Raw genomic sequence first — 18,414 nt, 5'->3', positions numbered from 1 at the left:
AGTATGACGTCATGTCAGCCATCTTGTCTTCGTATGCTGGAGACCACCATCTTGTTATCGTTGGCTAGAGTGCGCTGACGCCATGTTAGTTTAATTCTTACCCGCTAGAGTGCAGTAATCATTTATTAATATTACTGTGACACCCGCCATATTGTCATACAGACGCCATCTTGGAATCGTGTAATTATTTAGCTAGAAATTCGGGAAAAATTCCAAAATTCATTCAAAAATTAACTTATTATTTTACATATTGATTCGATCGATTCACATCCTTGGTTCGATTCCTGGTTAGTGCAAAACATTAAATTTTATATAAAAATAATAATTTCAATAAATTGTGTTCACAATTCTTAAAGAGACTTTAAATCCTCTACTACCATCATTCTATAATCTATTACTAATGTCATCTTGGAAATTCGTAATAGTTAACCTAGAAATTCAGGAAAAAGTTCAAAATTCATTAAATAAATTTGCAAACAATATACTGATTAATTAGATCGTCTTAGGCCCTTGGTAAGATTCTGGACGATGAAAAAATTAAATGTAACAATTTAACATAATAATGACAGGTTCGAGAAAAAAAACAACACAAGTTCTTTCACAAAATAAATTTTATTACATAATATATATTCTACTACACGAATACTTACGAAAGCCAGCAATCTTATAAAAATTTAGGTCCGCATAGACGTGAAATGACTAATTCTTAGCTCCAATCGGTTTATACTAGACAGAGTCCAGCCAGAACCTTTACACACATAGTTCTCCTACTCTTGACATAGTTTCTGGATACCGCTTTTAACAGTTTGCTTCACATCGTCAGAATTGTAAATTACTACAGCCGATGTCTTGAATGCACACTTCTTCACTTCGTCTTCGAATGGATACGGCTTTCCATATATACAGTCCAACCACAAGTTATATTTTAATGGTCCATTTGTTGCTACGTCATCAGTAAGCTGATTGATTATGTCCTCTCTGATATCATCAAGAAAATTACAAATGTCTTTCGACTCACCTAACGTATTTAGATAATAGTAGTCTTTCAATGTTCCACGAAATGCAGACTGCGCCAAGTAGAACCCATTATCATTCACTTGTAATGCGCCGAACACAGTCTTAGGTTTATTTTCATGTTCAGACGCCATACCAATCGGTTGCTGCACATCGGTTTTCTTGCTTGTTCTCTTACGAGTCTCCAATCTAAAGCGAGGAGTCGAAATTTCTACAGGTAGTTCTTCAGTAGACACACGGACTTTACCGTTGCATTTTTTCACATGTCGTCGCAAACTATCAATACGTGTAAACCATTCATGACACCCATCACAGCGAAACATTATACGAGATGGATTCTTCTTGCATTTACTCCGTTCATGTCTGCGTGCATCATGGGAAAATGTGAACGGCATATCACAGTAGCTGCAAGAATACCGTGGTGATGAAGCCGATCCTTTCAGACCCGAACCAGATGATGTTTTTGCAGCAGTTGCGTCATCTCCAGGCATACTCATATGCACATTGATGCATCGTTGTTGTATAGAAACCTTTACTTTCTGCCGCACAGCAGGACCTCTACATGTCTTCGGGTGTCTTTTCAACTTATCTTGCCTTGCAAATTGCTTACGACATTTGTTACAGCTAAATATTTTGCGAGGAGGATTCTTAACACATTATCTCTTCTCGTGTCGTCGAGCATTGCTGTTGTTTGAGAAAATCTTGTCGCAGTAACAGCATCGATGTTCGATAGTTTTTCCCGAATCACCAGTCATTGAAGTTTCCATCGAGGACGAAACGAAGTTCGTAGAGTTTTCCTGTGTAGCCAGCACCACCGGCATTAAAGTCTCTCCTGCTGACGGTATCGTGACTGTTGAAGTCTCCTCTTGTGATGACGTCGTCGTTGCCGACGGGGATCTGCACCTTCTCCGACGTAGCTGACGTCAGGGTTCCCGTAGTCGATGGTGCGTCGTCCATCAAGTTCAGCGTTTTAGATAGTAAAGATGCCATCGTGTTCACAAGAACAGGTAATTACGTGTCTTATGCACCAGAAGAATCAAACTAGGTGATCCTTACACCGTCGTTGTCGTCAGTATCAAACTGAGTGACCTGCTGTCTAGGACTCGCATATATACATGCATCGGTTGGAATAATACGCTAGTCAAATCAAGAACCAATTACTATAATACTCGAGTAAAAACATCATTGAAAGAAGAAGCACACCAAAATAAGGTAACACTTTTGGAAGAAAATTCGACAAATGAAATGGACACGCAATGCACGCACTTGTAGCTTTCATCTCAAGGTATCATTTAAATTTCATTCAAGCGTAGTATCAAGCCAATGACACATCATTTTTACATCCTATTGCTCATACCATCATATTTACATCCTATTTCTCATACCATCCTCAAAATTTCTCAGCATCATAAATCACATCAGTTATAGAAGGACTTATAGTTTATAACACACATCATTTCAGTCATTGTTCTTTAACAAAATCAAATTTAAAAATACAAAATATACACGTTAAACAAAAAACCAGGTACGTAAATATTGTATATACTTTATGTACACTGTAGGCGTCAACAGCTTGAAAGTACGTATGTAAGAATGGTATTTAATAAAACTCATAGTAAATTGTATATGTATTCCCAATAATATACATCAGATTAGAAAAAGTAGGTTTTATTCTATAAACCACGCATTTCTTAGTTCATGTTTCTTTGAGGACGTAAAAATTATCATCATTTCACGAACAAAGTAGAAGATTTAGCCTATGATCCCATCATTTGGATTGACTCTCAATGAACAATTGGTCTGTCATGCTACGACTCCCATCTTCTGTACATATATGTTATTTATAGTCTTAAAATCTCCGCGTTCGTGTCACTATCACATACGCAAAGTCATCATCACCGTGGTGACCAGTTATAATACCAGGAGCTGCATCAATATCACACATTTAAGATTTAGTTTCCTCATTTCAGTTGTCAGAGATTTACCACAATCTATGATCTTGTGAGCTTCACAATATTCTCTATTGTTTTCTAGACATGGTTAGCTCCATTCTCATTTTCTGTAAAAGCTAGTGTGTCCAGTTTTATTATTTATCACATTATCCAAACATCCCAAACTCAATTAAATTATTTAATTATATAGAACAAAAAATCATCACTTCATCCTTTACACCTATGGTATAGTGTATTGAACCCAAGAGTCTTTCATTATATACCATGCAGTGTTCTTCAAGAGATGTGATATACTTCTAGTTCTACATACAAATCCATCCTATCAATGATTTGTTTACACAATAGAGAAAAAAATCATCTCGTTATTTTTACGTGTTTTATTAAAGTATTACTTCGACTAACATAATTACCACACCTAGTAATTTCTACAAAGGACTCTTTACCCAATATATTTTAACCTTCATCTCTGAAAACAACCATGTCCCATCTATATTACATAGTAAAAGAGGGTTAGAGGAGATAGGTCAAACGACAAGTGCTAGTCACCCATAGGGCAATAACGAAGAGTTCGATACCTATCTCAGTCAATGAAGCATCTATGTATTTTTCCTACGCAAGCTAGCAGAATGCTGCGACAGTCATATGTTTGTTCGAGACATGAATACATCACGTCGCTAGCCTTCCAACCCATTTCACGTAAAACTCCAGTGAAATCGTAATCCAGCATACGTAAAGTACTTGCTGGAACCACTTCAAAGTATACATCACTGAACCAGAGCAGAAAATTAGCTTACGCATGTATAACTTGCTACCAACAAAAAAAAAATTGTAGCACATATACGAGAGGAGTCGAACCCTACATACCATACTGTGAAAGTCGATACTCCGATAATTATAAGCGGAAAAATATTTTAAATCAAGACCCCGGCCAGTATAAATATTTTTTTTTTTTCATGTTTTAAAAATTAATGTTAGTAATCAGCAACAAAGGAGTGAGTAACTTGGACGAAGAACCGTTTACCACCTATCCAGAATCTTACTGATACAGCCCATCCAGTGCACCAGCTTACTCCGAAGTGTGGTCAATTAATTGATTAACATTCTTTAATTTTTTAATATTACCACCGTAGTGTACACCACTATATGACAGTTTATGATTTAGGACCATAATTTTTCCTCAAGTCTCTTAGTTTTATTTCGGGGAGTAATAAATTATTTCTCAGAAAAAATAAATCAAGTTCCTATCAGATTTGCTCTAATGTTATGGTATTACATGTATCAGCACTTTACCAAAACATCTCCCTTAAAAAATCTTAAGAATGCAGATGACATGAGTCAAAAATAATTTTAGCAAAAAAAACTGTCTTCAGCATTATTGATAAAAAAATAATACACACAAACAAGACAAAACGCGCATTACAAATTCGACCTAAATTACGGGTCTCATTTAGTTTATTGCATTAAGATAAACGGTGTAGGCTAGAGAAGTATAAATAAAAAACTCTTTAATCCTATAATTTATTTAAAATTGTACATTTATACACATTAAAATCTGACACTGTATATATATTTTTTACATTTCTCAGTCCATGTGACATTCAATATTATTAAAATAAATTATTATAGTTCGTATTAAGAGTGAAAAAATACAAATAATTCATACAGATCACGATACATCAGTTTAGGAGTGTAAGACCTTAGAGGACCAGAAATGTTGATGCTAGAGACCTTCCTTTACAAAATTTATAATGTTTTTTCAAGTAAAATCTTTGTGTAACCTGTACACCGCACATCTCACACAGAAATTTTACACGGTCAAGATTTCTTCTGCAGCCATGCCTTTCATGGATGCGTGTACTTCGTACTCGTTCAAAACGTTTACCACAGTAGCGGCACTGATACAGATACTCATCGCAATTACCATCGCTTCCCTGATGTACAACTTGCAAATGAACTTTGCTTTTACAATGCCTAATCAAATTACTTTTGTTTGTGAAATGTACACCACATGGCTCACACGGAAATGTCAAACGATTAACGTTTCTTCTACAGACATGATTTTCATGTCTTCTTGCATGTTGTCGGTATTTAAAACTTTTGCTACAGTACGTACACAGATGTCTCGTCGTTAGACCGTTAGTCACCGACGGCTCGGAAAGTATATTACTTTCAATGTGCACTGCTGTTGTAGGCGACGAAGTCCCGTATGTTCCATGAGCTGGAGATTTCCCAGTCGACATTGACAGATCATCTGTACTGGTTGTCAAAGAATCTGAAGTATACACGATTGATGCATAAGCTGGGAATTGCTCACAAAATGTTTTATTTACGAAATGCGGTGTATTTGCAGGTATCGGAGTCTCCTCTGCGTTCGATAATGAACACATTGAAGTCTCTTGGAGTGAAGAGACAGTAGATACAGCCATCATCGGGATCTCTGGAGATGGTAGCTTCGTTACCATCGGAATCTCCGGAGCTTCCCTCATCGTTGTAATAGGGCTCTGCTTCGTCATCATCGCCTCCGTCGTCAGGGACCCCGGTGAAGACGCGAGACCCTCCGTCAAAATCTCTGCAGTCGTTGACCCCGCCACCATTGGGATTAGTACCAATTTCGACGTTGCTACCATTGAGTTCGGATACACATCAATATTCATATACCATACTTATATGCAGACAAGTCAATTCATCAGATCTGCACTGTACCAGTACAAGAGGTGGACTGAGGGACCTGCTGTCTAAGACTCGCTTAAATAGCAGTGTCCGCTTGTATAATACGCAAGGCAATACATCATCCATTGTTATTACTTTAAAAAAAATTAGGAATTTCAAGGAATAAGAATTTAAATTATATATTCAAACAACTAATCGCACATCATACATACAAGGTTCATTTAGACCTACAAGAGGAGCAAGAGTCTGTAATCAATGGAACTTTCAGAATCCAAACAAAATTTAAACTACTCAAATGTAAATTTTATTATGTACAGCTACACATAACCTCCAACTGACTCCAAATTTCTACAACACTTGACTAAATTATTTTATCCGATACCAGGATAGGTCCAAAGTCAATTATTTTTTGTACTTCTCATCTACAGTTCAGGGGAGCTTCAGTGCTGATATAGCTACAGCAAAGACATGCTCAGTACCACGCATCTTCAAAATCCTATCCCTTCAGGGTCGATCCTTGTTAAGCCTTACGTCAAAAGTCTCCGAAACAAGAGACCTACTCTATAATTTTACTAGACATTTTTAAGCTATTCATAGCACACATCGATAAATATCTTCGTAAATAACCCAAAATATTATCAGACCACTAGCATTCGATTTATGCACATACTGTGGGTCACCAACATATTCCTCAACACAATTCCATTCTACATTAAGCTCCCCACTTACTTCCATCAGTCTACTAGGCTCCACTCAGCACACAAAAACTAAAATAAGTCAATTAACAATCTATTATTTATTTACATTCGGATATTTAACAGCATACCGTCGACTAGTAAAATAATCCTGTCAGTGAACATGTCAGCAAAGTCTACATTTATATAGGACCAGGAATATATTGAACATTCAGAACCTAGCTACACATACACAGTGCTGGATGCAAGTTAATTCTACACTTATTTGTCATCACTGACACTCATATTACATCATAGGCACTTGAGTCAACACTCATTTTCCATCATTAACATGCACACAAATGCAAATTAACCACCATCGACACTCAATTCAACACTCACTTTCCATAATCTAAACTCAATTCGGCACTTATTTTCCATAGTCGACACTCAATTCAACACTAATTTTCCATCGACACTCAATTCGACACTCATTTTCCATCATCGATACTTAATTCTACATACTCCTTCCTTCTTCGACACTCATTTTCCATCATCTACATACAGTAAAATGCAAACTTTCCATACACACACACACACACAGAGATATATATTAATATATTCATACTCAACTCAATTCTTTAAAGTAACAAACACATAAACTTTATTAGGGCATGAATAACGACACATTTTAATAACAATTTTTAAAATTATATTTATATCAAAAAATACAAAAGTATAAAAATCCGTCAGTCAATAAACATTACTAACTTATTATATATACCCTGAAATTCTAAGTTCATCAAGAATAGCCCACGTTTCTTTGATAACTGATAAAATTTCGTCATCTTGCGAAACAAGTAAAAGTCGCAACCTGTTCACCAACATGTTCGGGTCTTTCCACGATATATAATCAATTTCACTTGATGACACCATCTTCTTCGATTGTTTGCTGAACATATTCTGAAAATCTTTGTAATAATGATTATGATAATTTGTATCATCATCATCATCGCTGCTGTCCACATCTTTATCAAACACACTGACATCTTCATCTTGCATATCCCAGTATTTCGAATTTTTTTACATTGGAGTACCGTCATTGGCATCAAGCTTACTTGCTAATTTTCCAAAAAAAATATTCCAAAGTCCGTAGAAGTCTACTATAAGACGTCTTGTCACTTTTTCTGGAGATGTTACTTTCATTATCTTCTACCTTACTTATATCTCCAACACCATTTAAGCTATATCCTTTCTCAAGACCTGGAGAGATTTTAACACAATCGCTTTTAAGACTAGCTCTATCAATTTCATTGTAAGACATACTGTCCCCGAGCATATCGTCTCCATCTATGTACTTTATCTCCTGAACGAGCTTGACTTTACAAGTTTTATAGTGTCTTTTTAAATTCTCTCTTCGTGTCATCCACCTACCACACTTGCCACAACTTAGTATTTGAAGGAAGTGACTTTTAACACAATCGTTCTTTTCATGTCTACGAGCATTATAGCTTTTATCAAAGTATTTGCTACAGTATGTACAATGTCCTTCAGATCGAGATCGATATTTGAGTATCGTACCTTCACTAGACTGTTCGTACTCCATAATGGTTGAATAGCAACTAAAAGTATTTTTTAGGTACTTCGTATTTTTATGTATGAACATTCATCAATTATTTACGAAAAAAGATTTTTTTTCCTCATTTTGACTAAAAAAACTCATGTTCCACGTAGTTTTACTACCCACCTTCATATTTCCTCATATGCTATGTTGTAAAAGCAACCAAAGTTGGTTGTAGGTTACGGAATGCTCACTCACGATATGTTGAAAAAGGTGTGCTTCCCTAGATCTCAAGAGGAAGAACATTGACCTTATTTAAAAATTAGTGAATAATATCATGGCCTAGCAAGAATCACATGATAATCTATTCACATATTAGCAACCATCATGTATCAGTTGTCTGTATATGCAGTCTCTGTTGTCTGTATAAGTAGACAATGTTTTGTGTGGGATGCGGGATGCTCCCTAACGATCGCAACAGAAGGAGGGCTTCGCTAGAACTCAAGGGGAAGGGAAATCTTCGTGTGTGATAGCTTTTCCCATTTGTTTCAAGACATAGTAATCGTCTGATTAATGAACTTTGGTTTTTGTGTGATTTCCACCTGTTAAAATTATTTTTTAAGTTTTTATTTGATAATATGACTTCGGAAATTTATACGAAACTCTGAATAAAATTACCTGTCTTAGACACCAACAACAATACAGTTTGTCTTTCATGTTAATGCTTCTCAGCTGTCTCAAAACATATTATTTGTCTGAGTAAAGTTATTATTTTTTAAATCCACCTGATAAAAATATTTTAGGTGCTGATTTGTTGACAGAATTTCACTGATTAAATGTAACTCTGAATAGAAATGACATGACTCAGTAAGTAAAAAATTCTTAATGCAGAGATAGATCTCTCACAAATAATCAGGAGCACTCGGTGAAAACCATCAGATGTCTAGCCAGGAATAATCAGAAACACTTGGAGAAAGCCATCAATATAATAACAAGAATAATCAGAAGCACTCGGAGAAATCCATCAGATGTCTAGTTAGGTATAATCAGAAGCACCCGGAGAAAACCATCATAATATTGTCAAGAATAATCAGGAACACACGGAGAAAACCACCTTAATATTGACAAGAATAATCAGGAGCACACGGAGAAAACCACCATAATATTAACAATAATAATCGGAAGCACACGGAGAAAACCATCATAATATTGACAAGAATAATCGGAAGCACACAGAGAAAACCCCCACAAGTTTTCTTTGATATCATAAAAATACAGAAAAAAATATTGACTAAATAACAAATAAATTAATAAAAAAATTTTAATGAAAAAATGAAATACAAAAAATACATAAACAGATTCAGCTAGCTTGTAAACTTCTCATTGTTGAGCAAAGATATAGTTCTAGTACAAGCCAGAATTTTAGAGGTACAAAAAATAATTGACTTTGGACCTATCCTGGTATCGGATAAAATAATTTAGTCAAGTGTTGTAGAAATTTGGAGTCAGTTGGAGGTTATGTGTAGCTGTACATAATAAAATTTACATTTGAGTAGTTTAAATTTTGTTTGGATTCTGAAAGTTCCATTGATTACAGACTCTTGCTCCTCTTGTAGGTCTAAATGAACCTTGTATGTATGATGTGCGATTAGTTGTTTGAATATATAATTTAAATTCTTATTCCTTGAAATTCCTAATTTTTTTTAAAGTAATAACAATGGATGATGTATTGCCTTGCGTATTATACAAGCGGACACTGCTATTTAAGCGAGTCTTAGACAGCAGGTCCCTCAGTCCACCTCTTGTACTGGTACAGTGCAGATCTGATGAATTGACTTGTCTGCATATAAGTATGGTATATGAATATTGATGTGTATCCGAACTCAATGGTAGCAACGTCGAAATTGGTACTAATCCCAATGGTGGCGGGGTCAACGACTGCAGAGATTTTGACGGAGGGTCTCGCGTCTTCACCGGGGTCCCTGACGACGGAGGCGATGATGACGAAGCAGAGCCCTATTACAACGATGAGGGAAGCTCCGGAGATTCCGATGGTAACGAAGCTACCATCTCCAGAGATCCCGATGATGGCTGTATCTACTGTCTCTTCACTCCAAGAGACTTCAATGTGTTCATTATCGAACGCAGAGGAGACTCCGATACCTGCAAATACACCGCATTTCGTAAATAAAACATTTTGTGAGCAATTCCCAGCTTATGCATCAATCGTGTATATTTCAGATTCTTTGACAACCAGTACAGATGATCTGTCAATGTCGACTGGGAAATCTCCAGCTCATGGAACATACGGGACTTCGTCGCCTACAACAGCAGTGCACATTGAAAGTAATATACTTTCCGAGCCGTCGGTGACTAACGGTCTAACGACGAGACATCTGTGTACGTACTGTAGCAAAAGTTTTAAATACCGACAACATGCAAGAAGACATGAAAATCATGTCTGTAGAAGAAACGTTAATCGTTTGACATTTCCGTGTGAGCCATGTGGTGTACATTACACAAACAAAAGTAATTTGATTAGGCATTGTAAAAGCAAAGTTCATTTGCAAGTTGTACATCAGGGAAGCGATGGTAATTGCGATGAGTATCTGTATCAGTGCCGCTACTGTGGTAAACGTTTTGAACGAGTACGAAGTACACGCATCCATGAAAGGCATGGCTGCAGAAGAAATCTTGACCGTGTAAAATTTCTGTGTGAGATGTGCGGTGTACAGGTTACACGAAGATTTTACTTGAAAAAACATTATAAATTTTGTAAAGGAAGGTCTCTAGCATCAACATTTCTGGTCCTCTAAGGTCTTACACTCCTAAACTGATGTATCGTGATCTGTATGAATTATTTGTATTTTTTCACTCTTAATACGAACTATAATAATTTATTTTAATAATATTGAATGTCGCATGGACTGAGAAATGTAAAAAATATATATACAGTGTCAGATTTTAATGTGTATAAATGTACAATTTTAAATAAATTATAGGATTAAAGAGTTTTTTATTTATACTTCTCTAGCCTACACCGTTTATCTTAATGCAATAAACTAAATGAGACCCGTAATTTAGGTCGAATTTGTAATGCGCGTTTTGTCTTGTTTGTGTGTATTATTTTTTTATCAATAATGCTGAAGACAGTTTTTTTTGCTAAAATTATTTTTGACTCATGTCATCTGCATTCTTAAGATTTTTTAAGGGAGATGTTTTGGTAAAGTGCAGATACATGTAATACCATAACATTAGAGCAAATCTGATAGGAACTTGATTTATTTTTTCTGAGAAATAATTTATTACTCCCCGAAATAAAACTAAGAGACTTGAGGAAAAATTATGGTCCTAAATCATAAACTGTCATATAGTGGTGTACACTACGGTGGTGATATTAAAAAATTAAAGAATGTTAATCAATTAATTGACCACACTTCGGAGTAAGCTGGTGCACTGGATGGGCTGTATCAGTAAGATTCTGGATAGGTGGTAAACGGTTCTTCGTCCAAGTTACTCACTCCTTTGTTGCTGATTACTAACATTAATTTTTAAAACATGAAAAAAAAAATATTTATACTGGCCGGGGTCTTGATTTAAAATATTTTTCCGCTTATAATTATCGGAGTATCGACTTTCACAGTATGGTATGTAGGGTTCGACTCCTCTCGTATATGTGCTACAATTTTTTTTTTTGTTGGTAGCAAGTTATACATGCGTAAGCTAATTTTCTGCTCTGGTTCAGTGATGTATACTTTGAAGTGGTTCCAGCAAGTACTTTACGTATGCTGGATTACGATTTCACTGGAGTTTTACGTGAAATGGGTTGGAAGGCTAGCGACGTGATGTATGCATGTCTCGAACAAACATATGACTGTCGCAGCATTCTGCTAGCTTGCGTAGGAAAAATACATAGATGCTTCATTGACTGAGATAGGTATCGAACTCTTGGTTATTGCCCTATGGGTGACTAGCACTTGTCGTTTGACCTATCTCCTCTAACCCTCTTTTACTATGTAATATAGATGGGACATGGTTGTTTTCAGAGATGAAGGTTAAAATATATTGGGTAAAGAGTCCTTTGTAGAAATTACTAGGTGTGGTAATTATGTTAGTCGAAGTAATACTTTAATAAAACACGTAAAAATAACGAGATGATTTTTTTCTCTATTGTGTAAACAAATCATTGATAGGATGGATTTGTATGTAGAACTAGAAGTATATCACATCTCTTGAAGAACACTGCATGGTATATAATGAAAGACTCTTGGGTTCAATACACTATACCATAGGTGTAAAGGATGAAGTGATGATTTTTTGTTCTATATAATTAAATAATTTAATTGAGTTTGGGATGTTTGGATGATGTGATAAATAATAAAACTGGACACACTAGCTTTTACAGAAAATGAGAATGGAGCTAACCATGTCTAGAAAACAATAGAGAATATTGTGAAGCTCACAAGATCATAGATTGTGGTAAATCTCTGACAACTGAAATGAGGAAACTAAATCTTAAATGTGTGATATTGATGCAGCTCCTGGTATTATAACTGGTCACCACGGTGATGATGACTTTGCGTATGTGATAGTGACACGAACGCGGAGATTTTAAGACTATAAATAACATATATGTACAGAAGATGGGAGTCGTAGCATGACAGACCAATTGTTCATTGAGAGTCAATCCAAATGATGGGATCATAGGCTAAATCTTCTACTTTGTTCGTGAAATGATGATAATTTTTACGTCCTCAAAGAAACATGAACTAAGAAATGCGTGGTTTATAGAATAAAACCTACTTTTTCTGATCTGATGTATATTATTGGGAATACATATACAATTTACTATGAGTTTTATTAAATACCATTCTTACATACGTACTTTCAAGCTCTTGACGCCTACAGTGTACATAAAGTATATACAATATTTACGTACCTGGTTTTTTGTTTAACGTGTATATTTTGTATTTTTAAATTTGATTTTGTTAAAGAACAATGACTGAAATGATGTGTGTTATAAACTATAAGTCCTTCTATAACTGATGTGATTTATGATGCTGAGAAATTTTGAGGATGGTATGAGCAATAGGATGTAAATATGATGGTATGAGCAATAGGATGTAAAAATGATGTGTCATTGGCTTGATACTACGCTTGAATGAAATTTAAATGATACCTTGAGATGAAAGCTACAAGTGCGTGCATTGCGTGTCCATTTCATTTGTCGAATTTTCTTCCAAAAGTGTTACCTTATTTTGGTGTGCTTCTTCTTTCAATGATGTTTTTACTCGAGTATTATAGTAATTGGTTATTGATTTGACTAGCGTATTATTCCAACCGATGCATGTTTATATGCGAGTCCTAGACAGCAGGTCGCTCAGTTTGATACTGACGACAACGACGGTGTAAGGATCACCTAGTTTGATTCTTCTGGTGCATAAGACACGTAATTACCTGTTCTTGTGAACACGATGGCATCTTTACTATCTAAAACGCTGAACTTGATGGACGACGCACCATCGACTACGGGAACCCTGACGTCAGCTACGTCGGAGAAGGTGCAGATCCCCGTCGGCAACGACGACGTCATCACAAGAGGAGACTTCAACAGTCACGATACCGTCAGCAGGAGAGACTTTAATGCCGGTGGTGCTGGCTACACAGGAAAACTCTACGAACTTCGTTTCGTCCTCGATGGAAACTTCAATGACTGGTGATTCGGGAAAAACTATCCAACATCGATGCTGTTACTGCGACAAGATTTTCTCAAACAACAGCAATGCTCGACGACACGAGAAGAGAGAATGTGTTAAGAATCCTCCTCGCAAAATGTTTAGCTGTAACAAATGTCGTAAGCAATTTGCAAGGCAAGATAAGTTGAAAAGACACCTGAAGACATGTAGAGGTCCTGCTGTGCGGCAGAAAGTAAAGGTTTCTATACAACAACGATGCATCGATGTGCATATGAGTATGCCTGGAGATGACGCAACTGCTGCAAAAACATCATCTGGTTCGGGTCTGAAAGGATCGGCTTCATAACCACGGTATTCTTGCAGCTACTGTGATATGCCGTTCACATTTTCCCATGATGCACGCAGATATGAACGGAGTAAATGCAAGAAGAATCCATCTCGTATAATGTTTCGCTGTGATGGGTGTCATGAATGGTTTACACGTATTGATAGTTTGCGACGACATGTGAAAAAATGCAACGGTAAAGTCCGTGTGTCTACTGAAGAACTACCTGTAGAAATTTCGACTCCTCGCTTTAGATTGGAGACTCGTAAGAGAACAAGCAAGAAAACCGATGTGCAGCAACCGATTGGTATGGCGTCTGAACATGAAAATAAACCTAAGACTGTGTTCGGCGCATTACAAGTGAATGATAATGGGTTCTACTTGGCGCAGTCTGCATTTCGTGGAACATTGAAAGACTACTATTATCTAAATACGTTAGGTGAGTCGAAAGACATTTGTAATTTTCTTGATGATATCAGAGAGGACATAATCAATCAGCTTACTGATGACGTAGCAACAAATGGACCATTAAAATATAACTTGTGGTTGGACTGTATATATGGAAAGCCGTATCCATTCGAAGACGAAGTGAAGAAGTGTGCATTCAAGACATCGGCTGTAGTAATTTACAATTCTGACGATGTGAAGCAAACTGTTAAAAACGGTATCCAGAAACTATGTCAAGAGTAGGAGAACTATGTGTGTAAAGGTTCTGGCTGGACTCTGTCTAGTATAAACCGATTGGAGCTAAGAATTAGTCATTTCACGTCTATGCGGACCTAAATTTTTATAAGATTGCTGGCTTTCGTAAGTATTTGTGTAGTAGAATATATATTATGTAATAAAATTTATTTTGTGAAAGAACTTGTGTTGTTTTTTTTCTCGAACCTGTCATTATTATGTTAAATTGTTACATTTAATTTTTTCATCGTCCATAATCGTACCAAGGGCCTAAGACGATCTAATTAATCAGTATATTGTTTGCAAATTTATTTAATGAATTTTGAACTTTTTCCTGAATTTCTAGGTTAACTATTACGAATTTCCAAGATGGCATTAGTAATAGATTATAGAATGATGGTAGTAGAGGATTTAAAGTCTCTTTAAGAATTGTGAACACAATTTATTGAAATTATTTTTTTTATATAAAATTAAATGTTTTGCACTAACCAGGATCGAACCAAGGATGTGAATCGATCGAATCAATATGTAAAATAATAAGTTAATTTTTGAATGAATTTTGGAATTTTTCCCGAATTTCTAGCTAAATAATTACACGATTCCAAGATGGCGTCCGTATGACAATATGGCGGGTGTCACAGTAATATTAATAAATGATTACTGCACTTTAGCGGGTAAGAATTAAACTAACATGGCATCAGCGCACTCTAGCCAACGATAACAAGATGGTGGTCTCCAGCATACGAAGACAAGATGGCTGACATGACGTCATACTACCTGATGATATGTATACTTTGACATAAGTGGTGGGGGTCAGTCTGCCAGCAGCCACTATGGGGGAAGAATCGTCGCCATTTTAATTTTTTTGCCCTCACCGGGTTCGAACCGAGGACTCCGAGCTCCGTGTCGTAATTGTTTGTTTTTTTATTATTTTTCATTAAAATTTTATTAGTTGAATTTTTTTATAATTTTTAAAAAAAATTTCATTAAAATCGGATAATAAATAAAAAAGTTAAAGATGGCGAGCATAACGGAAATTGCAATGGTGACGTCATAATTCAAAATGGCGGAAAACAAAATGGTTGAATGTTCGAGAAAACAAAATGACGTCATCCAAGATGGTGGATCCAAGATGGCGGATTCAAAATGGCCGCCGGGGTAAAGGTCAAGGTCAAAGCTCCCTACAAGTGGCTTAGAGCATCTTGACCTTGGGGGAATTTAAGCCACTATGGGGACATTTCTAACCCCTGGTATTTTTGAGGACTAAAAAGGGAATTTTTCCCTCTAAACGGGAATTTTTCCCTCGAAAACGGGAATTTTTTTCTTAAAACGAGAATTTTTGAGTCATTTTGAGTCATTTTTGAGGAATTTTGAGGAATTTTGAGTTAAAAATGGCCGCCGTGACGTCACAATCCAATATGGCGGTCGGCACCACAGGCACCACAACCAGAAGCCAGGCGCAGGACCGGCTATCCTATACTACTGACGATAGTGTGTATTTTCTGCAACACTTTGCTATTTATTCCCTCTACTGATGATATTTTTAAGACATCTGATTATTTTAGAAATTTCTTTACTATTGGTCGGCATGAATGCGAACACAGATTGCGTGATTATCCTGTGTAACTATCTGTATCTATCTTGCCGTCACATTTTATAGATGATACAATCTCTTCAATACTCTCAACATAATATTTATTTAAACTTATTGCAATATTTATTTCAGTATTTAAAATTTCATCATTTAGTTGTAGTTCCTGTATTACTTTGTTTAACTTGTTCGATATCAATTTCTTCAGTTCCCGCCACATCTTTAATGGTTGGTTTTTTACACTATCAATAACTGATTCCAAATAGATCTTCTTAGTTTTCTTATTATGTGGATGCACTGATTTCTGTGAGTTTTGTAGCTTTCCCAATTATATTCTGTACGGTCAATCATGAATTTCATATATCACTTGTCCCTAGTTTTTTTTTATTGCAAGCTTTACTTTATTATTAAACCAGGGTGGTTTTTTTTTCTCATATAGTTATATGATATCCTTCAAGCTTTTATACTATCATTAATGAGATCGCGTAGGTTCACATAAGTTACGTCAACATCACCGCTGACTATTTCCTTCTCACTAACCTTGCTTTGTAATTCAGCAGCATGTTTTGAGTAGTTTACACCAATTTGACTTATTTTATTTTTTTTATTGTATTATTGCCCTGCTTAAAGATCACCACTATACAATTATCTGTAATTTTTGGTGTTGTCAGCACAACACTCCTTATGTCAGGGTCGTTTGAGATCACTAGATCGATCAGCGTGCTTGAATGGTTTGTGATTCTCGTAGGACTGTCCACATACTGTTTAAAACCAGTTAAGACTGACACTTCTTTTAAGTCTGTTAGTGTAACAACTATCAGGTGGGAGTGGGTCTGGCCTGTCTGGGGGTGGCGTTGCATCGTCAGGTGACCAGGCCAAAAAAAAAGGCTGTAAACTGCTCGACAAGGTGCCCCCTTGGCCCAGCATTCGGTGAGGTGATTCAGGCAACCCCGAGGTCATCTCTGTCTGATTGGTGCGGCTACCACTATCCGATTAGGAAGGTGATTGTCGTTTGAGGTGTCGGAGCTGTTGCCGGCTCTAGTATCCAAGACATGATCCATCAGGCTTGGGAAAGGGTGTTGGATGCGAATATACAGCCTCTCCACACCAAGTGGCAACCCTCTGCCTCCACGTTGACACCACTGTTGGGGGAGGACCATGGTGGCTATGTTGGGAGGGTTCCCCAACCTCTGGTCATAGCACCTCCTTAACTAAAGAGGGCAATGCCGGGTGTAACCCTGACTCAGTTGCCTCCTCAATGGCATGTATGGGACCAGGAATGGTGAAAGGGCTGAATCTGCGGGCAACAGCAGATGCGATAGAAACCTTTCTGGGGGGTTCGACTGCCGAGCCTCGGTGCATCGGTCCCCAAAGGGCCCCATAGTGAATGGATCCGGCCTTATGGTAATGGATGACTGGGCATGGTGCTGTAGTGTTCGGGCAACCCTGGCCTAAAAAAGGGCTGTAAACTGCTCGACAGGGAGCCCCCCTGGCCCAGCAGTCGGGGGAGGAACCGAGGCGACCCCCAGGTTTCTCCGGCCTTGGCGCTGCAGCTCCCATTTCTAGCTGGGGCTGACGGCGATCGTCGCCTGATGACTCAAGTCACAGCCGGGCTTTAATCGGTTGTAAATCCGTCGGGCCGAGGTACGGTGGGTCGGGGGTTGATCCGAGGAGACGAGGGCATCAGGTGGCTCGTGTCTGACTGGTGATGGTTTGATCTAGCTACTGGCGAACAGTCTACCGAGTTATGCACCTAAGTTGGTAGTAGTACGGGAAGAATCCATCATGTTTGAATGGTGTCCCCGCTGAGGTTCCCTCTAAGGCCCAGGATTCTTGCTGGGTAGGACTCGTACTTGGTAGTGGTGGTTCCTATCTCTTGGAGCAGGCTCCAAGGGCCCCTCAAGCCCGATGCGGAATCGACGTGGTGAGCGACGACACAGCTCCGGTACCAGCCTGGAAAGTTGGGAGAGGTTGGGTAGACCTCCACCGGACCACGGGTTCACTGGGTGATTGAGGAGTCCCAGTGTGAAGTGGGAGAATTGGGTAGGCGCCAGCAATGCTGCACCTTTTGAGCTTAGGGGTGCAGCCACTTGTCTGGTTAGCTGAGTGAGGTGGGGGGACTGTGGTGGTGCCTATGCTGGGATGGGTAGCCTCAGTCTCTGGGCATAGCCACACCTCTAACGCCTTTCCATTTTACGTATACGGCGTATCCGTATCCGTGCCCTTGGGGGCCCCAGCCTGGAAATTCTA

Source organism: Bacillus rossius, chromosome 1 (assembly GCF_032445375.1).
Source record: "Bacillus rossius redtenbacheri isolate Brsri chromosome 1, Brsri_v3, whole genome shotgun sequence".
Lineage (NCBI taxonomy): Eukaryota > Metazoa > Arthropoda > Insecta > Phasmatodea > Bacillidae > Bacillus > Bacillus rossius.
The sequence above is the reverse complement of the archived record's forward strand: the minus strand, read 5'-3'. Positions refer to the sequence as shown.